Raw genomic sequence first — 25,544 nt, forward strand, 5'->3', positions numbered from 1 at the left:
GTTGCAGATATCTCACCATTCGTGGTGCAGCCCGTGCCATTGGAGGTGACCAAAGGTTCTGTGGCCAGGTTCACCTGCAAGGTGACCTCTAACCCTCCTGCCACCATCACCTGGGAGCTAGACCAAAGCACACTACCGTTGGAGACAGACAGGTAGGCACACTACACACTAGACACTATACACAAAGCGCACTACACCTGGGAGCTAGACCAAAGCACACTACCATTGGAGACAGACAGGTAGGCACGCTACACACTAGACACTATACACAAAGCGCACTACACCTGGGAGCTAGACCAAAGCACACTACCATTGGAGACAGACAGGTAGGCACGCTACACACTAGACACTATACACAAAGCGCACTACACCTGGGAGCTAGACCAAAGCACACTACCATTGGAGACAGACAGGTAGGCACGCTACACACTAGACACTATACACAAAGCGCACTACACCTGGGAGCTAGACCAAAGCACACTACCATTGGAGACAGACAGGTAGGCACGCTACACACTAGACACTATACACAAAGCGCACTACACCTGGGAGCTAGACCAAAGCACACTACCATTGGAGACAGACAGGTAGGCACGCTACACACTAGACACTATACACAAAGCGCACTACACCTGGGAGCTAGACCAAAGCACACTACCATTGGAGACAGACAGGTAGCACAATACACACGACCCAAAAATAAATTCTTAAGAAGTGTTTCGTGACTCTGGTCCTGGCCATCATTGTCCATTTTGTCTCTCTAGAATCACAGTCCTGCCCAACGGAGCTCTCCAGATTCAAAATATCCAACTAGAGGATGCTGGGAAGTACCGTTGTGTGGCCACCAACATCGGCAACCGCGTCAAGAGTAGAAGGGCAATGCTCTCCGTCATCAACCAAGGTGTGTGTGTGTGTGTGTGTGTGTGCTTTCAATTAAGATTATGGGTAGACTCGTTTAAAAGCCCATCCTTCTTCAAATCAAATTTATTTATATAGCCCTTCGTACATCAGCTGATATCTCAAAGTGCTGTACAGAAACCCAGCCTAAAACCCCAAACAGCAAGCAATGCAGGTGTAGAAGCACGGTGGCTAGGAAAAACGTCCCAGAAAGGCCAAAACCTAGGAAGAAACCTAGAGAGGAACCAGGCTATGAGGGGTGGCCAGTCCTCTTCTGGCTGTGCCGGGTGGAGATTATAACAGAACATGGCCAAGATGTTCAAATGTTCATAAATTACCAGCATGATCAAATAATAATAATCATAGGCAGAACAGTTGAAACTGGAGCAGCAGCACGGCCAGGTAGACTGGGGACAGCAAGGAGTCATCATGGCAGGTAGTCCTGAGGCATGGTCCTAGGGCTCCGGTCCTCAGAGAGAAAGAAAGAGAGAATTAGAGAGAGCATACTTAAATTCACACAGGACACCGGATAGGACAGGAGAAGTACTCCAGATATAACAAACTGACCTTAGCCCCGCAACACATAAACTACTGCAGCATAAATACTGGACACCCCCGGACAGGGCCAAACAGGAAGGATATAACCCCACCCAATTTGCCAAAGCACAGCCCCCACACCACTAGAGGGATATCTTCAACCACCAACTTACCATACCGAGACAAGGCCGAGTATAGCCCACAAAGATCTCCGCCACGGCACAACCCAAGGAGGGGGCGCCAACCCAGACAGGAAGATCACATCAGTGACTCAACCCACTCAAGTGACGCACCCCTCCTAGGGACAGTATGAAAGAGCCCTAGTAAGCCAGTGACTCAGCCCCTGTAATAGGGTTAGAGGCAGAGAATCCCAGTGGAGAGAGGGGAACCGGCCAGGCAGAGACAGCAAGGGCGGTTCGTTGCTCCAGAGCCTTTCCGTTCACCTTCACACTCCTGGGCCAGACTACACTCAATCATATGACCCACTGAAGAGATGGGTCTTCAGTAAAGACTTAAAGGTTGAGATCGAGTTTGCGTCTCTCACATGGGTAGGCAGACCATTCCATAAAAATGGAGCTCTGTAGGACAAATCCCTGCCTCCAGCTGTTTGCTTAGAAATTATAGGGACATTTACATTTACATTTAAGTCATTTGGCAGACGCTCTTATCCAGAGCGACTTACAAATTGGTGAATTCACCTTATGACATCCAGTGGAACAGCCACTTTACAATAGTGCATCTAAATCATTTAAGGGGGGGGTGAGAAGGATTACTTTGTCCTATCCTAGGTATTCCTTAAAGAGGTGGGGTTTCAGGTGTCTCCGGAAGGTGGTGATTGACTCCGCTGTCCTGGTGTCGTGAGGGAGTTTGTTCCATCATTGGGGGGCCAGGAGCAGCGAACAGTTTTGACTGGGCTGAGCGGAAACTGTACTTCTTCAGTGGTAGGGAGGCGAGCAGGCCAGAGGTGGATGAACGCAGTGCCCTTGTTTGGGTGTAGGGCCTGATCAGAGCCTGGAGGTACTGCGGTGTCGTTCCCCTCACAGCTCCGTAGGCAAGCACCATGGTCTTGTAGCGGATGCGAGCTTCAACTGGAAGCCAGTGGAGAGAGCGGAGGAGCGGGGTGACGTGAGAGAACTTGGGAAGGTTGAACACCAGACGGGCTGCGGCGTTCTGGATGAGTTGTAGGGGTTTAATGGCACAGGCAGGGAGCCCAGCCAACAGCGAGTTGCAGTAATCCAGACGGGAGATGACAAGTGCCTGGATTAGGACCTGCGCCGCTTCCTGTGTGAGGCAGGGTCGTACTCTGCGGATGTTGTAGAGCATGAACCTACAGGAACGGGCCACCGCCTTGATGTTAGTTGAGAACGACAGGGTGTTGTCCAGGATCACGCCAAGGTTCTTAGCGCTCTGGGAGGAGGACACAATGGAGTTGTCAACCGTGATGGCGAGATCATGGAATGGGCAGTCCTTCCCCGGGAGGAAGAGCAGCTCCGTCTTGCCGAGGTTCAGCTTGAGGTGGTGATCCGTCATCCACACTGATATGTCTGCCAGACATGCAGAGATGCGATTCGCCACCTGGTCATCAGAAGGGGGAAAGGAGAAGATTAATTGTGTGTCGTCTGCATAGCAATGATAGGAGAGACCATGTGAGGTTATGACAGAGCCAAGTGACTTGGTGTATAGCGAGAATAGGAGAGGGCCTAGAACAGAGCCCTGGGGGACACCAGTGGTGAGAGCGCGTGGTGAGGAGACAGATTCTCGCCACGCCACCTGGTAGGAGCGACCTGTCAGGTAGGACGCAATCCAAGCGTGGGCCGCGCCGGAGATGCCCAACTCGGAGAGGGTGGAGAGGAGGATCTGATGGTTCACAGTATCGAAGGCAGCCGATAGGTCTAGAAGGATGAGAGCAGAGGAGAGAGAGTTTGCTTTAGCAGTGCGGAGCGCCTCCGTGATACAGAGAAGAGCAGTCTCAGTTGAATGACTAGTCTTGAAACCTGACTGATTTGGATCAAGAAGGTCATTCTGAGAGAGATAGCGGGAGAGCTGGCCAAGGACGGCACGTTCAAGAGTTTTGGAGAGAAAAGAAAGAAGGGATACTGGTCTGTAGTTGTTGACATCGGAGGGATCGAGTGTAGGTTTTTTCAGAAGGGGTGCAACTCTCGCTCCTCTTGAAGACGGAAGGGACGTAGCCAGCGGTCAGGGATGAGTTGATGAGCGAGGTGAGGTAAGGCGAGAAGGTCTCCGGAAATGGTCTGGAGAAGAGAGGAGGGGATAGGGTCAAGCGGGCAGGTTGTTGGGCGGCCGAGATTTCATCTGGAGAGAGAGGGGAGAAAGAGGTCAGAGCACAGGGTAGGGCAGTGTGAGCAGAACCAGCGGTGTCGTTTGACTTAGCAAACGAGGATCGGATGTCGTCGACCTTCTTTTCAAAATGGTTGACGAAGTCATCTGCAGAGAGGGAGGAGGGGGGGGAGGGGGAGGAGGATTCAGGAGGGAGGAGAAGGTGGCAAAGAGCTTCCTAGGGTTAGAGGCAGATGCTTGGAATTTGGAGTGGTAGAAAGTGGCTTTAGCAGCAGAGACAGAGGAGGAAAATGTAGAGAGGAGGGAGTGAAAGGATGCCAGGTCCGCAGGGAGGCGAGTTTTCCTCCATTTCCGCTCGGCTGCCCGGATCCCTGTTCAATTAGGAGGCCTGCGTCTTGTGACCGTAGCGTACGTGTAGGTATGTACGGCAGGACCAAATCAGAGAGATGGGTAGGAGCAAGCCCATGTAATGCTTTGTAGGTTAGCAGTAAAACCATTGAAATCAGCCCTTGCCTTGACAGGAAGCCAGTGTAGGAGGCTAGCACTGGAGTAATATGATCACATTTTTTGGTTCAAGTCAGGATTCTAGCAGCCGTATTTAGCACTAACTGCAGTTTATTTAGTGCTTTATCCGGGTAGCCGGAAAGTAGAGCATTGCAGTAGTCTAACCTAGTAGTGACAAAAGCATGGATTAATTTTTCTGCATCATTTTTGGACAGAAAATTTCTGATTTTTGCAATGTTACGTACCTCACATGCACATACAGTATGCCTTCTTTTAAATTATACTGGTTTTTACTGTGAAAATATTTGCACAACTAAAACTTTTTGTTGTTGTTGTCTCTGTGTAGGTTCTGGCACTAAACCGCGTCAGAGGCCCCGGATCATAGCGGGCCCCCAAAACATGACGGCTTCCCTCCACTACACCGTGGTCCTGGAGTGTGTTGCTACGGGCAACCCCAGACCCATCATCTCCTGGAGCCGGGCCGACAGTAAACCCATCGACGTGTTCAATGCCAGAGTGCTGGGCAGGTGAGATGATGCACCACTGTACCCATAATGCTCTGCGCAACATCGGCCACCATTGAGGTTTTTAAATCACGTTTAAAGACCCACCTTTGTAGCTTGTCATTTATGTATCAGTGACATAATTTTTTATTTTTTTTTTACTTCCTTTGTGTTGTATGTGATTTTATTATTGTTATAAAAATATATATAAAAATGTATTTCCTGAAGGAAAATGTGTGCACTTGCTTCAGTGGTCTCAAAGTTCTGTTTGCACTGTAAAGTGTGTTTTAATGCATAAAAAAAGGAAGATTTATTTGTGTTTGACAGTGGAAACCTGGTGATCAGTGATGTGAAGCCTCAGCACGGTGGAGTCTACCTCTGTAGAGCCACCACCCCAAGAACACACAACTACACCATTGCTACTGCCAACCTCACCGTGCTCGGTAAACTGCTATGTCCTTATATACTGATCCAACAATGTGTTTTCAGCTGAAATGGGAGAATATTGCTCTGGGTTTCGGTCTAGTGGTTACGGCAACTGAGTGGTTTTTCAATATGCATACTACCGAGTGTGCTCCACACTCTCATGCTCCAAGTGTATTCTCCGATGACGTTCTCTTGAGTACGTTCTTGTGAGGACGAGAGTTTGGAGAACACATGAAACATTCCATTTGAGCAGCACTCCCCCTACTGTATTACCTCACGCTGCTCCTCCCCCTACTGTATTACCTCACGCTGCTCCTCTCCCTACTGTATTACCTCATGCTGCTCCTCCCCTACTGTATTACCTCACGCTGAGCAGCACTCCCCTACTGTATTACCTCATGCTGCTCCTCCCCTACTGTATTACCTCAAGTTGAGCAGCACTCCCCCTACTGTATTACCTCACGCTGAGCAGCACTCCCCCTACTGTATAACCTCACGCTGAGCAGCACTCCCCCTACTGTATTACCTCACGCTGAGCAGCACTCCCCCAACTGTATTACCTCACGCTGAGCAGCACTCCCCCTACTGTATTACCTCACGCTGAGCAGCACTCCCCTACTGTATTACCTCACGCTGAGCAGCACTCCCCCTACTGTATTACCTCACGCTGAGCAGCACTCCCCCTACTGTATTACCTCACGCTGAGCAGCACTCCCCCTACTGTATTACCTCACGCTGAGCAGCACTCCCCTACTGTATTACCTCACGCTGAGCAGCACTCCCCCTACTGTATTACCTCACGCTGAGCAGCACTGAGCAGCAGCTAATGGTAGTAGCTAGACAGTTAGATCTATTGACCTATGACCTACGCAGCACTACAATGGGTAGTGTAGGCTGGTAACCACGGCAACAGTAACACAGAATGTATTTATTAACGTATCAAGATAAAACATTGTAGTCCGGTAACACGTGAGACGGGAATGGGCAACGCGTGAGACGGGAATGGGCACCGCGTGAGACGGGAATGGGCACCGCGTGAGACGGGAACAGGCACCCCGTGAGACGGGAACGGGCACCCGCGTGAGACGGGAACGGGCACCTACGTGAGACGGAACGGGCACCGCGTGAGACGGGAATGCATTTTTCTTTCTGTTTTCACTTCAGCTCAAATAATGGCCGCCATTGATCACAAGAACTTTGTAATTTTTTTTTACGTGGTTGTCATATTTCTTTGCGTACTGTCCTTTGAAGCATCGATGCATATCTACAAACGGAGCAGCGAGAAGCACCCTCCACGCTCCACGTTCGCATACTTTGATTTAGACTTGTACTTGACCTCCCCGTACTCCCAATTAGTAGGCTCAGGGGTAACCACGCATCACCTGGCTGAAGGACGGAGAGGAGGTGCACCTGAACGGCAGGATCAAGATGTACAACATGTACTGTTACACCTGAACAACTCCGTACTGAAGATCAAATTTACACTTCACATTTTAAAATGGGATATTCAAAGAAAAGAGAGAGCCTCGAACACTGCTCTCCTGCTCATATCACTTTGTTTATTGAACGTGTCGGCCACATAGCGTTCCCTCGGAGGGTGTCTTTTTTGCTTTGACGATATCATCACATTATTTCCACGCACTTGCAACAAAAATTAAAATTTAGAATTAAAACAAACCCTTTTTAAAAAATTGTTTTTATTGTCCACTCAATATGAAAATGTCTGACTTCACAATAACACGATTGACGAATTAAAAATGTCAACGTGTCAGTCAAATCATCTCCAACAATGGTTTGTTGTAATAATAGTGACGCTGTTCTCATCAAATCGAATGTTATTTGTCAAATGCGTCGAATACAACAGGTGTAATAGACCTTAGTGACATGCTGAATACAACAGGTGTAATAGACCTTACAGTGAAATGCTGAATACAACAGGTGTAGTAGACCTTACAGTGAAATGCTGAATACAACAGGTGTAGTAGACCTCACAGTGAAATGCTGAATACAACAGGTGTAGTAGACCTCACAGTGAAATGCTGAATACAACAGGTGTAGTAGACCTCACAGTGAAATGCTGAATACAACAGGTGTAGTAGACCTTACAGTGAAATGCTGAATACAACAGGTGTAGTAGACCTCACAGTGAAATGCTGAATACAACAGGTGTAGTAGACCTCACAGTGAAATGCTGAATACAACAGGTGTAGTAGACCCACAGTGAAATGCTGAATACAACAGGTGTAGTAGACCTTACAGTGAAATGCTGAATACAACAGGTGTAGTAGACCTCACAGTGAAATGCTGAATACAACAGGTGTAGTAGACCTCACAGTGAAATGCTGAATACAACAGGTGTAGTAGACCTTACAGTGAAATGCTGAATACAACAGGTGTAGTAGACCTTACAGTGAAATGCTGAATACATCAGGTGGAGTAGACCTTACAGTGAAATGCTGAATACAACAGGTGTAGTAGACCTCACAGTGAAATGCTGAATACAACAGGTGTAGTAGACCACAGTTAAAGTGAGATGCTGAATACAACAGGTGTAGTAGACCTCAGTGAAATGCTGAATACAACAGGTGTAGTAGACCTTACAGTGACATGCTGAATGCAACAGGTGTAGTAGACCTCACAGTGAAATGCTGAATGCAACAGGTGTAGTAGACCTCACAGTGAAATGCTGAATGCAACAGGTGTAGTAGACCTCACAGTGAAATGCTGAATACAACAGGTGTAGTAGACTCACAGTGAAATGCTGAATACAACAGGTGTAGTAGACCTCACAGTGAAATGCTGAATACAACAGGTGTAGTAGACCTCACAGTGAAATGCTGAATACAACATAGTAGACCTCACAGTGAAATGCTGAATACAACAGGTGTAGTAGACCTCACAGTGAAATGCTGAATACAACAGGTGTAGTAGACCTCACAGTGAAATGCTGAATACAACAGGTGTAGTAGAACTCACAGTGAAATGCTGAATACAGCAGGTGTAGTAGAACTCACAGTGAAATGCTGAATACAACAGGTGGAGTTTTTCACAGTGAAATGCTGAATACAACAGGTGGAGTAGACCTCACAGTGAAATGCTGAATACAACAGGTGGAGTAGAACTCACAGTGAAATGCTGAATACAACAGGTGTAGTAGAACTCACAGTGAAATGCTGAATACAACAAGTAGACCTCACAGTGAAATGCTGAATACAACAGGTGTAGTAGAACTCACAGTGAAATGCTGAATACAACAGGTGTAGTAGACCTCACAGTGAAATGCTGAATACAACAGGTGTAGTAGACCTCACAGTGAAATGCTGAATACAACAGGTGTAGTAGACCTCACAGTGAAATGCTGAATACAACAGGTGTAGTAGACCTTACAGTGAAATGCTGAATACAACAGGTGTAGTAGACCTTACAGTGAAATGCTGAATACATCAGGTGGAGTAGACCTTACAGTGAAATGCTGAATACAACAGGTGTAGTAGACCTCACAGTGAAATGCTGAATACAACAGGTGTAGTAGACCTCACAGTGAAATGCTGAATACAACAGGTGTAGTAGACCTTACAGTGAAATGCTGAATACAACAGGTGTAGTAGACCTTACAGTGACATGCTGAATGCAACAGGTGTAGTAGACCTCACAGTGAAATGCTGAATACAACAGGTGTAGTAGACCTCACAGTGAAATGCTGAATACAACAGGTGTAGTAGACCTCACAGTGAAATGCTGAATACAACAGGTGTAGTAGACCTCACAGTGAAATGCTGAATACAACAGGTGTAGTAGACCTCACAGTGAAATGCTGAATACAACAGGTGTAGTAGACCTCACAGTGAAATGCTGAATACAACAGGTGTAGTAGACCTCACAGTGAAATGCTGAATACAACAGGTGTAGTAGACCTCACAGTGAAATGCTGAATACAACAGGTGTAGTAGACCTCACAGTGAAATGCTGAATACAACAGGTGTAGTAGACCTCACAGTGAAATGCTGAATACAACAGGTGTAGTAGAACTCACAGTGAAATGCTGAATACAGCAGGTGTAGTAGAACTCACAGTGAAATGCTGAATACAACAGGTGGAGTAGACCTCACAGTGAAATGCTGAATACAACAGGTGGAGTAGACCTCACAGTGAAATGCTGAATACAACAGGTGTAGTAGAACTCACAGTGAAATGCTGAATACAACAGGTGTAGTAGACCTCACAGTGAAATGCTGAATACAACAGGTGTAGTAGACCTCACAGTGAAATGCTGAATACAACAGGTGTAGTAGAACTCACAGTGAAATGCTGAATACAACAGGTGTAGTAGACCTCACAGTGAAATGCTGAATACAACAGGTGTAGTAGACCTCACAGTGAAATGCTGAATACAACAGGTGTAGTAGACCTTACAGTGAAATGCTGAATACAACAGGTGTAGTAGACCTTACAGTGAAATGCTGAATACATCAGGTGGAGTAGACCTCACAGTGAAATGCTGAATACAACAGGTGTAGTAGACCTCACAGTGAAATGCTGAATACAACAGGTGTAGTAGACCTCACAGTGAAATGCTGAATACAACAGGTGTAGTAGACCTTACAGTGAAATGCTGAATACAACAGGTGTAGTAGACCTTACAGTGACATGCTGAATGCAACAGGTGTAGTAGACCTCACAGTGAAATGCTGAATACAACAGGTGTAGTAGACCTCACAGTGAAATGCTGAATACAACAGGTGTAGTAGACCTCACAGTGAAATGCTGAATACAACAGGTGTAGTAGACCTCACAGTGAAATGCTGAATACAACAGGTGTAGTAGACCTTACAGTGAAATGCTGAATACAACAGGTGTAGTAGACCTCACAGTGAAATGCTGAATACAACAGGTGTAGTAGACCTCACAGTGAAATGCTGAATACAACAGGTGTAGTAGACCTCACAGTGAAATGCTGAATACAACAGGTGTAGTAGACCTCACAGTGAAATGCTGAATACAACAGGTGTAGTAGAACTCACAGTGAAATGCTGAATACAACAGGTGGAGTAGACCCCAGTGAAATGCTGAATACAACATCTAGTCCTCAGTGACATCCTGAATACAACAGGTGTATTAGACCTCACAGTGAAATGCTGAATACAACTGGTGTAGTAGACCTTACAGTGAAATGCTGAATACAACAGGTGTAGTAGACCTCACAGTGAAATGCTGAATACAACAGGTGTAGTAGTCCTCACAGTGAAATGCTGAACACAACAGGTGTAGTAGACCTCACAGTGAAATGCTGAATACAACAGGTGTAGTAGACCTCACAGTGAAATAATGAATACAACAGGTGTAGTAGACCTCACAGTGAAATGCAGAATACAACAGGTGAAGTAGAACTCAAAGTGAAATGCTGAATACAGCAGGTGTAGTAGAACTCACAGTGAAATGCTGAATACAACAGGTGGAGTAGACCTCACAGTGAAATGCTGAATACAACAGGTGTAGTAGACCTCACAGTGAAATGCTGAATACAACAGGTGTAGTAGACCTCACAGTGAAATGCTGAATACAACAGGTGTAGTAGACCTCACAGTGAAATGCTGAATACAACAGGTGTAGTAGACCTCACAGTGAAATGCTGAATACAACAGGTGTAGTAGACCTCACAGTGAAATGCTTACTTACACCTTAAACAACAACGCAATTTTATGTAGTTCAAATGGCGACCTGCCAGGCCATCGTTGTAAATAATCATTTGTTCATAATTGACCTGCCTGGTAATACATTTATTAAAAAAATAAAAAAAATACAAGTATTGATTTAAGCTTGATGGCATTGTACACATACTATTAATAAAGACTATACCGAAGTTCATGACTCTGTTTCCCTCCACAGTAAACTGGTGATCACTCAGATCACAACGGAGGATGATGCCATCTACCAGTGTGTGGCGGAGAACGAACAGGGCAGCGTTCTGTCCCTGGCACGCCTCATCGTGGTGATGTCTGAGGACCGGCCCAGCGCTCCCAGGAACATCCACGCTGAAACCATCTCCTCCTCAGCCATCCTACTGGCCTGGGAGAGACCCATCTACACGCTGACAAAGTCATCGCTTATTCTGTACACTACATGAAGGCTGAAGGTAGGAATAAAGACGGGGTGATGGAGGAGTAAAGACGGGGTGATGGAGGGAAGGGGAGTAAAGATGGGGTGACGGAGGGAGGGGGGAGTAAAGACGGGGTGACGGAGGAGGAGGGGGAGGGGTAAAGACGGGGTGATGGAGGAGGAGGAGGAGGAGGGGGGGTAAAGACGGGGTGATGGAGGAGGAGGAGGGGGGGTAAAGACGGGGTGATGGAGGGAGTAAAGACGGGGTGATGGAGGAGGAGGAGGGGGGTAAAGACGGGGTGATGGAGGAGGAGGAGGAGGGGTAAAGACGGGGTGAGGGAGGAGGAGGAGGGGTAAAGACGGGGTGATGGAGGAGGAGGAGGGGTAAAGACGGGGTGATGGAGGAGGAGGGGTAAAGACGGGGTGACGGAGGGAGGGGGAGTAAAGACGGGGTGATGGAGGAGGAGGAGGAGGAGGCGGGGGTAAAGACAGGGTGATGGAGGAGGAGGAGGGGGTAAAGACGGGGTGATGGAGGAGGAGGAGGGGTAAAGACGGGGTGACGGAGGGAGGGGGAGTAAAGACGGGGTGATGGAGGAGAAGGAGGAGGAGGAGGGGTAAAGACGGGGTGATGGAGGAGGAGGAGGAGGAGGGGTAAAGACGGGGTGATGGAGGAGGAGGAGGGGTAAAGACGGGGATGGAGGGAGGAGGAGGAGGGGTAAAGACGGGGTGATGGAGGAGGGGTAAAGACGGGGTGAGGGAGGAGGAGGGGTAAAGATGGGGTGATGGAGGAGGGGTAAAGACGGGGTGATGGAGGAGGGGAGGGGTAAAGACGGGGTGACGGAGGAGGAGGGGGAGTAAAGACGGGGTGATGGAGGAGGAGGAGGAGGAGGGGACGGGGTGAGGGAGGAGGAGGAGGGGTAAAGACGGGTGAGGGAGGAGGAGGGGTAAACACCCGTAAACACCCAGGTCTACTCCACCTGTTGTATTCAGCATTTCACTGTGAGGTGAAGTAGACCGGTGTAGTAGACAGGTGTAGTAGACCTCACAGTGAAATGCTGAATACAACAGGTGGAGTAGACCTGTTTTCGAAGTGTTGATGATCAATGTGTCGGAGTGCGAGAGGCGTCACTACAGACCCGGGTTTGGTCCCGGGCTCTATCACAACCTGCCGTTATCGGGAGTCCCATAGGACGGCATATATTTGGCCCAGCGTCGTCCGGGTTAGGGGAGTGTTTGGCCGGGGTAGGCCATCATTGGAAATAAGAATTTCTTCTTTACTGACTTGTCTAGTTAAATAAAGGTAAAATAAAACATTTTAAATAGGATTTAGTACTTAGGGAATAGGACTTAGGGAATAGGACTTAGGGAATAGGACTTAGGGAATAGGACTTAGAGAATAGGACTTAGAGAATAGGATTTATTACTTAGGGAATAGGATTTATTACTTAGAGAATAGGATTTATTACTTAGAGAATAGGATTTATTACTTAGAGAATAGGATTTATTACTTAGAATAGAATAGGATTTATTACTTAGGAATAGGATTTATTACTTAGAGAATAGGATTTATTACTTAGAGAATAGGATTTATTACTTAGGGAATAGGATTTATTACTTAGAGAATAGGATTTATTACTTAGAATAGAATAGGTTTTATTACTTTGGGAATAGGATTTATTACTTAGGGAATAGGATTTATTACTTAGAGAATAGGATTTATTCTTTATGAAAAACAGGAATGGCATAAATTACTTCCAAGAGAATATGGAACAAAAATTACTTAGATAATAGGATTTATTACTTAGGGAATAGGATTTACAAGGTGGAAGAAAGGATTTATTAGCTTAGAGATCAAAAACACAAACAAGAATTTATTACTGAAAGTAGCAGGAATAGGATTTAGAGACCTAATCAGAGGGGAAGAGATTTAACAGGTTAGAAATAGAATGAGCTAGTTAGGGGAGATGTAGAACAGCTGAAGAATGAGAGACAGAGAATAACTAAAAAGACCAGCAGAAGAGGAATCATTGAAAAGGACTTACAGACATAACAAGACATGACAAATTGGAATTAGGGAATAGGATTTATTCATTAGGGACTAGGATTTAGGGAATAGTACTTATTACTTAGGGAATATGATTTTGGATTTAGGGAATAGCACCTTGGATTTAGGGAATAGGATTCAGGAATTAGGGAATAGGATTTAGGGAATAGGACATATTACTTAAGGAATAGGAATGATTGAATAGGACTTATTATTTAGGGAAAAGGACTTAGGGAATAGGACTTATTCCTTAGGGAATAGGATTTACCGCTATCTACTACTCGACTTTGTCTAGACCAAACATTTGTGACGTGAGAAGATAATCTAGAAACATTAGTTAACTGACATTGAAACAACAATAATAGCTGACAGTTGCTAAAAATATGGTTTAAAAAGGGGGATGCAGACAAAAGTAAACATTTTTTTCTTTAACTTGTCATTAGGTTAGGACTGTTTAAGGCCTGTGGGTAGGAAAGACATGTCACAGGTTAGGACTGTTTGAGGCCTGTGGGTAAGGAAAGACATGTCACAGGTTAGGACTGTTTGAGGCCTGTGGGTAAGGAAAGACATGTCACAGGTTAGGACTGTTTAAGGCCTGTGGGTAAGGAAAGACATGTCACAGGTTAGGACTGTTTGAGGCCTGTGGGTAGGATAGACATGTCACAGGTTAGGACTGTTTAAGGCCTGTGGGTAAGGAAAGACATGTCACAGGTTAGGACTGTTTGAGGCCTGTGGGTAGGATAGACATGTCACAGGTTAGGACTGTTTGAGGCCTGTGGGTAAGGATAGACATGTCACAGGGAACGTGACTCTGCTCTGCTCTGCATTAGTTCAATGTTTACAGAAAATCTGAGGGGCAAGAAGACTGTTAGCAGAAAGACTAGTATACCCAAACCGTAAAACCAAGTTGTTTACATACTACAGGGTTTGAAGATATTCATCTCTGGTCTTTTATATCTATTTCATTCATCTATTTGTCATTCATTTCAACAGTTGAGTCCCCTTATCTCCCTTTCAAGGGATCTTTACATTTGAGGCATCTTCCTTGTGACACGTTACATTTAAACTTTTTCATTTTCTCCCCTGTCCATTCCAGGACTAAACAATGAGGAATACCAGGTGGTGATTGGCAACGACACGACCAGCTACATCATAGATGACTTGGAGCCAGCCTGGAACTACTCTTTCTACATGGTGGCCTATATGCTGATGGGGGCGAGCCGTATGTCTGAACAAGTCTGTCAACACACTCTGGAGGACGGTGAGTAAGGACATACAAGTAGACTGTTGTCATGTAGACTGTTGTCATGTAGACTGTTGTCATGTAGACTGTTGTCAAGTAGACTGTTGTCAAGTAGACTGTTGTCAGGTAGACTGTTGTCAGGTAGACTGTTGTCAAGTAGACTGTTGTCATGTAGACTGTTGTCAAGTAGACTGTTGTCAAGTAGACTGTTGTCAAGTAGACTGTTGTCAAGTAGACTGTTGTCAAGTAGACTGTTGTCAAGTAGACTGTCATGCGAATGAATAGAATGGAATGGAATTGAGCCGATAACAGGGATTATCAACTGCTCCTTTCTGTAACTCACTTAATCACTTAATCTGACAGTGTGAATGATTGTGCGTGTTTTAAGTTTAACTACATTGCATTCGGACTGTGCAGAATCACTGATCTACAAATCATCCCAAATAACTGCTCACTATTGGGATTAAGGTTAGAGATTCTGCGCACTCGACTTGTCTCGAACTGATCCATTCAAACACGGTTGACTGTCTCCTCCTGTCCCCTCCAGTGCCCCTGCGTACCCCAGAGCTCAGCCTGACCAGCCACAGCCCTACAGACATCCAGGTTTTGTGGCAGCCTCTACCAACCAAACTGTCCCGTGAGCACATCTGGGCCTATCGTCTGTCCTACCGTACAGCTGCAGACACCACGGTTCTGTCTGTGGAGCTGGCCCAAAACAGCACCCAGTACCTCCTGGGAGACCTTCAACCTGATACCGTCTACCTGCTCCAGATCGCTGCAGCCACCAGGGTGGGGTGGTGTGAACCCTCTTCCTGGACCACTCCCACCGCACTCCCAAAACCTCCAGCATCACAGGTAACTAACATCACATCCTAACCCTCACCCTAAACCTCCAGCATCAAAGGTAACTAACATCACATCCTAACCCTCACCCTAAACCTCCAGCATCAAAGGTAACTAACATCACATCCTAACCCTCACCCTAAACCTCCAGCATCAAAGGTAACTAACATCACATCCTAACCCTCACCCTAAACCTCCAGCATCAAAGGTAACTAGCATCACATCCTAACCCTCACCCTAAACCAGCATCAAAGGTAACTAACATCACATCCTAACCCTCACCCTAAACCTCCAGCATCAAAGGTAACTAGCATCACATCCTAACCCTCACCCTAAACCTCCAGCATCAAAGGTAACTAACATCACATCCTGACCCTCACCCTAAACCTCCAGCATCAAAGGTAACTAGTAAACCCTAAACCAGCATCAAAGGTAACATCCTAACCCTCACCCTAAACCTCCAGCATCAAAGGTAACTAACATCAACTAATCACCCTAAACCTCCAGCATCAAAGGTAACTAGCATCCATCACCTCAAAACCTCCAGCATCACAGGTAACTAGCATCACATCCTAACCCTCACCCTAAACCAGCATCAAAGGTAACTAACATCACATCCTAACCCTCACCCTAAACCAGCATCAAAGGTAACTAACATCACATCCTAAGCATAAACCAGCATCAAAGTTTTCACCCTAAACCAGTATCAAATTAACATCACATTCTTAAATTTACTAGCAAAAAGTGACTCCAAAATGACACAACCCTCACCCTAAACCTTAAGATTAATTTCTAATGCATTTTAACAAAGTAACTCTATTCTCCTAAACCAGCATGATTTACAGAACCCAATTAGGGGTTAACATGCCATTAACCCTCACCCTAAACCTCCAGCATCAACAGATTTTTCTTCATCATCCTCTTCATACCTGTTCTCCTTCCTGTGTCCTTCGTCATCCTCTTCATACCTGTTCTCCGTCCTGTGTCCTTCATCATCCTCTTCATACCTGTTCTCCGTCCTGTGTCCTTCATCATCCTCTTCATACCTGTTCTCCGTCCTGTGTCCTTCATCATCCTCTTCATACCTGTTCTCCGTCCTGTGTCCTTCATCATCCTCTTCATACCTGTTCTCCGTCCTGTGTCCATCATCCTCTTCATACCTGTTCTCCGTCCTGTGTCCCCACAGTGCCACCTGCCCCACTGCTGCATCAACTGGAGACTCTCAACTGCACCTCCATTTTGGTTCGATGGCAGCCATCTCCAGGCTCCGTGGTCGTCCAGGGTTACCGGCTCTGTTACCATGAGGAGGGTCAACCAGAACAGCCCTCCATCCAGCTCCAGCCTGAGGACACAGAATACACCATCAGTGGTCTGGGTAAGTGATGATTAGATAAAGGTATAGATACTGTAGGTATAGTTTGGGCAGAGGTGGGCAGAGGTGGGCAGAGGTGGGCAGAGGTGGGCAGAGGTAGAGTTTTGAGTGGCTTTTGGGACATCAACAGGTTATAAAGGGGAGAATCATGTAGTGTAGTGACATCTTTTAGTGTCCCCTTTCCCTTTCTCTCGGTCCGTCCCGATCAATATGGGCTCTCCTAAACAGACCTCCCTCGACTCCCCAGCCCCCTGTCCAGTCCCAAGTTCCTCCCCCAATCCCTCTCCATCCATAGCCTGGTCCCAGATCTGTTTGTGCTTTCTTACCAACTCCTATGGTCATTATCACATTTGGTTTCACAATGATCACAATGAGAAGACGACACCAACAGATCTGGGACCAGGCTAGTCCCCTCCTCAGTGGCTCTCCATCCCCTCCCCAGTGTTGTGTGAGCAGCAAAGCCTCCAAGAGATTAGAGGTCAGGGCCCAGATGTCCTTCCCACCACTGTTTCCCATGGATCTCATCCCTGGCCTGCATACATTATCACTGGCTATTGTGCTATAGCTGCAGGGACGCTGGGCCAGAGCTGCTCTATGACACCCTGGCCACCCCCCCCCCTCTCCCCCCACCCCACCCGTAACCCTGATTAGCACCCCCTCTACAGCTGGGCAGGGGGACGTTACCACCACACCCCACAGCCCCCTGGGATTGGCCAGAGCTGGACAGACCTATGACCTATGGTCGTGAGACATTGGACTTGGATTAGAGAATCGCCATGTCTTTTTCTACTGTATTATTGACTGTATGTTTGTTTATTCTATGTAACTCTGTGTTGTTGTGTGTGTCGAACTGCTTTGCTTTATCTTGGCCAAGTCGCAGTTGTAAACGAGAACTTGTTCTCAACTAGCCTACCTGGTTAAATAAAGGTGTTCTCAACTGGCCTACCTGGTTAAATAAAGGTGTTCTCAACTGGCCTACCTGGTTAAATAAAGGTGTTCTCAACTGGCCTACCTGGTTAAATAAAGGTGTTCTCAACTGGCCTACCTGGTTAAATAAAGGTGTTCTCAACTAGTCTACCTGGTTAAATAAAGGTGTTCTCAACTGGCCTACCTGGTTAAATAAAGGTGTTCTCAACTACCCTACCTGGTTAAATAAAGGTGTTCTCAACTAGCCTACCTGGTTAAATAAAGGTGTTCTCAACTAGCCTACCTGGTTAAATAAACGTGTTCTCAACTAGCCTACCTGGTTAAATAAAGGTGTTCTCAACTAGTCTACCTGGTTAAATAAAGGTGAAATAAAACATGTGAAAATAAAAAATATGAATCAAACGTTTTAGGAATGAAACTGTCACGGCCGTCGAATGAAGAGGACCAAAGCGCAGCGTGGTGAGCGTACATATTCCTATTTATTAGGATGACGCTGACAAAAAAACAATAAACAATACAAAAACAACCGTGAAGCTTCAGGGCTATGTGCCACAAACAAAGTCAACTTCCCACAAAGACAGGTGGAAAAAGGGCTACCTAAGTATGGTTCTCACTCAGAGACAACGATAGACAGCTGTCCCTGATTGAGAACCATACCCGGCCAAAACATAGAAATACAAAATCACAGAAAAACTAAACGTAGAATGCCCACCCCACATCACACCCTGACTTAACCAAATAGAGAAATAAATGGCTCTCTAAGGTCAGGGCGTGACAGGAATCAAACGTTATATGCTCATGATGAGTTAAGATTACATACTGGGCAACTGTCTGCATTCTATTCTTACTTGTGTCTCAGCCTTCCTCCAGGCCTAGCCTATATGTCTACAAGTAGAAAGGTAGACTGAAGGGTGAAGGGACAGCAAGGGTGAAGGGACAGCCAGGTGAAGGGTGGAGGGACAGCCAGGTGAAGGGTGGAGGGACAGCCAGGTGGCGGGACAGCCAGGTGAAGGGTGGAGGGACAGCCAGGTGAAGGGACAGCCAGGTGGAGGGTGGAGCGACAGCCAGGTGGAGGGTGGAGGGGCAGCCAGGTGGAGGGACAGCCAGGTGAAGGGTGGAGGGGCAGCCAGGTGCAGGGTAGGAGGGTGGAGGGGCAGCCAGGTGCAGGGTAGGAGGGTGGAGGGGCAGCCAGGTGCAGGGTAGGAGGGTGGAGGGGCAGCCAGGTGCAGGGTAGGAGGGTGGAGGGGCAGCCAGGTGCAGGGTAGAAGGGTGAAGGGGCAGCCGGGTGGAGGGTAGATGTGGAGGGTGGAGGGACAGAAGGGTGGAGGGGCAGCCAGGTGGAGGGTGGAGGGAAAGAAGGGTGGAGGGACAGAAGGGTGGAGGGTGGAGGGAAAGAAGGGTGGAGGGACAGAAGGGTGGAGGGGCAGCCAGGTGGAGGGTGGAGGGAAAGAAGGGTGGAGGGGCAGCCAGGTGGAGGGTGGAGGGAAAGAAGGGTGGAGGGGCAGCCAGGTGGAGGGTGGAGGGAAAGAAGGGTGGAGGGGCAGCCAGGTGGAGGGTGGAGGGGCAGCCAGGTGGAGGGTGGAGGGGCAGCCAGGTGGAGGGGGAGGGACAGAAGGGTGGAGGGGGAGGGACAGAAGGGTGGAGGGGCAGCCAGGTGGAGGGGGGGGACAGAAGGGTGGAGGGGCAGCCAGGTGGAGGGGGGAGGGACAGAAGGGTGGAGGGGCAGCCAGGTGGAGGGTGGAGGGGCAGCCAGGTGGAGGGTGGAGGGGCAGCCAGGTGGAGGGTGGAGGGGCAGCCAGGTGGAGGGATAGCCAGGTGGAGGGTGGAGGGGCAGCCGGGTGGAGGGGCAGCCGGGTGGAGGGGCAGCCAGGTGGAGGGGCAGCCAGGTGGAGGGAAAGAAGGGTGGAGGGGCAGCCAGGTGGAGGGTGGAGGGACAGAAGGGTGGAGGGGCAGCCAGGTGGAGGGTGGAGGGACAGAAGGGTGGAGGGGCAGCCAGGTGGAGGGTGGAGGGACAGAAGGGTGGAGGGGCAGCCAGGTGGAGGGTGGAGGGGCAGCCAGGTGGAGGGTGGAGGGGCAGCCAGGTGGAGGGGCAGCCAGGTGGAGGGTGGAGGGGCAGCCAGGTGGAGGGTGGAGGGGAGCCAGGTGGAGGGGCAGCCAGGTGGAGGGTAGGTAGAAGGGTGGAGGGGCAGCCAGGTGGAGGGTAGGTAGAAGGGTGGAGGGGCAGCAGGGTGGAGGGGCAGCCAGGTGGAGGGTGGAGGGAAAGAAGGGTGGAGGGGCAGCCAGTTGGAGGGGGGAGGGACAGAAGGGTGGAGGGGCAGCCAGGGTGGAGGGGCAGCCAGGTGGAGGGGGAGGGACAGAAGGGTGGAGGGGGAGGGGAAGGGTGGAGGGGCAGCCAGGTGGAGGGGGGGGACAGAAGGGTGGAGGGGCAGCCAGGTGGAGGGGGAGGGACAGAAGGGTGGAGGGGCAGCCAGGTGGAGGGTGGAGGGGCAGCCAGGTGGAGGGTGGAGGGGCAGCCAGGTGGAGGGTGGAGGGGCAGCCAGGTGGAGGGACAGCCAGGTGGAGGGTGGAGGGGCAGCCGGGTGGAGGGGCAGGTGGAGGGGCAGCCAGGTGGAGGGGCAGCCAGGTGGAGGGAAAGAGGGTGGAGGGGCAGCCAGGTGGAGGGTGGAGGGACAGAAGGGTGGAGGGGCAGCCAGGTGGAGGGTGGAGGGACAGAAGGGTGGAGGGGCAGCCAGGTGGATGGTGGAGGGGCAGCCAGGTGGATGGTGGAGGGGCAGCCAGGTGGAGGGGCAGCCAGGTGGAGGTGGAGGGGCAGCCAGGTGGAGGGTGGAGGGGAGCCAGGTGGAGGGGAGCCAGGTGGAGGGGCAGCCAGGTGGAGGGTAGGTAGAAGGGTGGAGGGGCAGCCAGGTGGAGGGTAGGTAGAAGGGTGGAGGGGCAGCAGGGTGGAGGGGCAGCCAGGTGGAGGGTGGAGGGGAGGGTGGAGGGGCAGCCAGTTGGAGGGGGAGGGACAGAAGGGTGGAGGGGCAGCCAGGTAGAGGGGGGAGGGACAGAAGGGTGGAGGGGCAGCCAGGTGGAGGGGGGAGGGACAGAAGGGTGGAGGGGCAGCCAGGTGGAGCGTGGAGGGACAGAAGGGTGGAGGGGCAGCCAGGTGGATGGTGGAGGGCAGCCAGGTGGATGGTGGAGGGGCCGCCAGGTGGAGGGGGAGGTGGGGGACAGCCAGGTGGAGGGAGGAGGGGCAGCCAGGTGGAGGGTGGAGGGGCATCCAGGTGGAGGGTGGAGGGGCAGCCAGGTGGATGGTGGAGGGGCAGCCAGGTGGATGGTGGAGGGGCAGCCAGGTGGAGGGGCAGCCAGGTGGAGGGGCAGCCAGGTGGAGGGTGGAGGGGAGCCAGGTGGAGGGTGGAGGGGAAGCCAGGTGGAGGGTAGGTAGAAGGGTGGAGGGGCAGCCAGGTGGAGGGTAGGTAGAAGGGTGGAGGGGCAGCAAGGTGGAGGGTGGAGGGGCAGCCAGGTGGAGGGAAAGAAGGGTGGAGGGGCAGCCAGGTGGAGGGGGGAGGGACAGAAGGGTGGAGGGGCAGCCAGGTGGAGGGGGGAGGGACAGAAGGGTGGAGGGGCAGCCAGGTGGAGGGGGGAGGGACAGAAGGGTGGAGGGGCAGCCAGGTGGAGCGTGGAGGGACAGAAGGGTGGAGGGGCAGCCAGGTGGATGGTGGAGGGGCAGCCAGGTGGATGGTGGAGGGGCAGCCAGGTGGAGGGGCCGCCAGGTGGAGGGGCCGCCAGGTGGAGGGTGGAGGGGCAGCCAGGTGGAGGGTGGAGGGGCAGCCAGGTGGAGGGGGAGGGGAAGGGTGGAGGGGCAGCCAGGTGGAGGGTGGAGGGGCAGCCAGGTGGAGGGTGGAGGGGCAGCCAGGTGGAGGGTGGAGGGGCAGCCAGGTGGAGGCCAGGTGGAAGGGGCAGCCAGGTGGAGGGTGGAGGGGCAGCCAGGTGGAGGGTGGAGGGGCAGCCAGGAGGAGGGTAGAAGGGTGGAGGGGCAGCCAGGTGGAGGGTAGGTAGAAGGGTGGAGGGGCAGCCAGGTGGAGGGGCAGCCAGGAGGAGGGTAGAAGGGTGGAGGGGCAGCCAGGAGGAGGGTAGAAGGGTGGAGGGGCAGCCAGGAGGAGGGTAGAATGGTGGAGGGGTAGCCAGGTGGAACAGAAGTTACTGAGGAGTTGAAACAAAGGGGCCCTTCTCTCCACTCCTCCTCTTTTCTCCTCTCTTCTGCTCTTCTCCTCTCTTCTCCTCTCCCACAATCCTGAAGCCCAGATTCCTTCTGTGACCCCTGACCCTAGTCACCCCTCCCCCCCGGTCCCAGGGGCCCTGGATCCCAGCAACTGAATGCTCCCCCTGGCCCCCCTGCCCCAACCGAGCCCCCTGGCCCCCCTGGCCCAACCGAGCCCCCTGGCCCCCCTGCCCCAACCGAGCCCCCTGGCCACCATTCCCCACCAGCACACAACAGACCTGGACACACCACCTCCCTCCACCCCTCTCCAATGGTCAATACCCAGAACCTAACCTTTCACACCAAGAGATCTGAAACGAATCCTTAATGCTCCCTTAAATACAGCGTTATTTACGAGGTGGTGACCATGACGTTGGTGGGTTTCAAAGTGAAAGACGCTGAATTAAATTGCATTGTTTTTAAGCCAAAGGGTACTAACTTGTTGTAACTATATAAACCTTGTTTGGTATTTTGTCTATTTCCTACCAATAATTTTTTTTTAATTGATTTGTTGCAGAATCCTACTCATGTGGTTAGCAGAGGTTGGGTCAGAAAGTAAACAGAAATTGCAATCCCAATTTTCATCAATGCTTTTCAATGAGAGAACTGAAATTTGAGTTTACTTCCTGAAATGAATTAATTGAAATGGAACTGCCCCCAGCCATGGTGGTTATATACAACTAGTTAAAATAGTTCTATAAACAAAACAGTCCTATACAACTAGTTAAAATAGTTCTATATACAAAACAGTCCTATACAACTAGTTAAAGTAGTTCTATAGTTCTATAGGAGTACAAAATATATACCTAATCCCCCCCTTCAGCTGGCCTCTTCACAGCTGCTGTTTCTACTGTTTATATGGTATAGCACAGCCTAGTGGCCATGTTCTCCTCTGTAAAGAGTTGACTTTGCAGTAGCAGCATGGATGTAAGGCAGCACTAGTTCATCTAGCAGAGCACGAGGACTCCATGTTTCAGTAGATCATTTATTTTTGGATGAAGAGAGACAGTCAGCACTGTCTGTTACGGGGTTCAGTAGAAACTCTGTTTCTGAAGGTCGACAGGCAGACTGTGGGTTCATTCTAAAGCTCTCTCCTCTCTGCTCTGCGACAAGATATGATAGATAGACTGGGGTCAAGGGGCACACGAGGGAGCCTCTCTGTGTGAATAGGGTACACACAGCAGATACCAAGGCATTAACGTTACCCTCCAGCGCTTAACTGTCATCCTAATCTGTTGGAGACTAGTCCTTCAACTGAAAAGGGAAACTTGAAATCAGATCTGCTTTAGCCGTTATCCGCATAGAGGTCGGAGGTGAAACTGCATTAGAGCTGTCAAATCCACAAGCGGCCCCCTCCATTATACCTAAAGCGGACATTGCTATTGGCTGCACGGAGTCGCATTAAGAGAGATCCCATGCAGCCTTGAACACTGGACTGTGAGATGTAATCTACTCCTCCATTAGGATGATAGCTGTAATCTACTCCTCCATTAGGATGATAGCTGTAATCTACTCCTCCATTAGGATGATAGATGTAATCTACACCTCCATTAGGATGATGGATGTAATCTACTCCTCCATTAGGATGATGGATGTAATCTACTCCTCCATTAGGATGATAGATGTAATCTACTCCTCCATTAGGATGATGGATGTAATCTACTCCTCCATTAGGATGATGGATGTAATCTACTCCTCCATTAGGATGATGGATGTAATCTACTCCTCCATTAGGATGATGGATGTAATCCTCCATTAGGATGATGGATGTAATCTACTCCTCCATTAGGATGATGGATGTAATCTACTCCTCCATTAGGATGATGGATGTAATCTACTCCCCCATTAGGATGATGGATGTAATCTACTCCTCCATTAGGATGACGGATGTAATCTACACCTCCATTAGGATGATAGATGATAGATGTAATCTACTCCCCCATTAGGATGACGGATGTAATCTACACCTCCATTAGGATGATAGATGTAATCTACTCCTCCATTAGGATGATAGATGATAGATGTAATCTACACCTCCATTAGGATGATGGATGTAATCTACACCTCCATTAGGATGATAGATGATAGATGTAATCTACTCCTCCATTAGGATGATAGATGATAGATGTAATCTACTCCTCCATTAGGATGATGGATAAAATCTACTTCTCCATTAGGATGATAGATGTAATCTACTCCTCCATTGGATGATAGATGTAATCTACTCCTCCATTAGGATAGGATGATAGGATGATGGATGTAAATCCATTAGGATGATAGATGTAATCTACTCCTCCATTAGGATGATAGATGTAATACTCCTCCATTGGATGATAGATGTAATCTACTCCTCCATTATGGATGATGATGATGGATGTAATCTACTCCTCCATTAGGATGATGGATGATGATGATGGATGTAATCTACTCCTCCATTAGGATGATGGATGTAATCTACTCCTCCATTAGGATGATGGATGATACTCCTCCATTAGGATGATGGATGTAATCTACTCCCCCATTAGGATGATGGATGTAATCTACTCCTCCATTAGGATGACGGATGATGATAGATGATAGATGTAATCTACTCCCCATTAGGATGATGGATGTAATCTACTCCTCCATTAGGATGACGGATGTAATCTACACCTCCATTAGGATGATAGATGATAGATGTAATCTACTCCCCCATTAGGATGACGGATGTAATCTACACCTCCATTAGGATGATAGATGTAATCTACTCCTCCATTAGGATGGATGATAGATGTCACCTCCATTAGGATGATGGATGTAATCTACACCTCCATTGGGATGATAGATGTAATCTACTCCTCCATTAGGATGATAGATGATAGATGTAATCTACTCCTCTACTCTTCTCCATTGGGATGATAGATGTCATCTACTCCTCCATTGGGATGATAGATGTCATCTATCTACTTCCATTGGGATGATAGATGTCATCTACTCTTCCATTGGGATGATAGATGTCATCTACTCCTCCATTGGGATGATAGATGTCATCTACTCTTCCATTGGGATGATAGATGTCATCTACTCTTCCATTGGGATGATAGATGTCATCTACTCTTCCATTGGGATGATAGATGTCATCTACTCTTCCATTGGGATGATAGATGTCATCTACTCTTCCATTGGGATGATAGATGTCATCTACTCTTCCATTGGGATGATAGATGTCATCTACTCTTCCATTGGGATGATAGATGTCATCTACTCTTCCATTGGGATGATAGATGTCATCTACTCTTCCATTGGGATGATAGATGTCATCTACTCTTCCATTGGGATGATAGATGTCATCTACTCTTCCATTGGGATGATAGATGTCATCTACTCTTCCATTGGGATGATAGATGTCATCTACTCTTCCATTGGGATGATAGATGTCATCTACTCTTCCATTGGGATGATAGATGTCATCTACTCTTCCATTGGGATGATAGATGTCATCTACTCCTCCATTGGGATGATAGATGTCATCTACTCCTCCATTGGGATGATAGATGTCATCTACTCCTCCATTGGGATGATAGATGTCATCTACACCTGCACTGCTTGCTGTTTGGGGTTTTAGGCTGGGTTTC

The 25,544-nt window shown here is 48.8% G+C and overlaps 1 pseudogene; it reads left to right on the forward strand.

Moving 5' to 3' along the window:
• LOC135556915 (protogenin A-like) overlaps nt 1–25,544 on the forward strand; it is a 37,514-nt pseudogene that overhangs the window by 6,057 nt on the left and 5,913 nt on the right.

This window comes from Oncorhynchus masou, chromosome 15 (genome assembly GCF_036934945.1).
Source record: "Oncorhynchus masou masou isolate Uvic2021 chromosome 15, UVic_Omas_1.1, whole genome shotgun sequence".
NCBI lineage: Eukaryota > Metazoa > Chordata > Actinopteri > Salmoniformes > Salmonidae > Oncorhynchus > Oncorhynchus masou.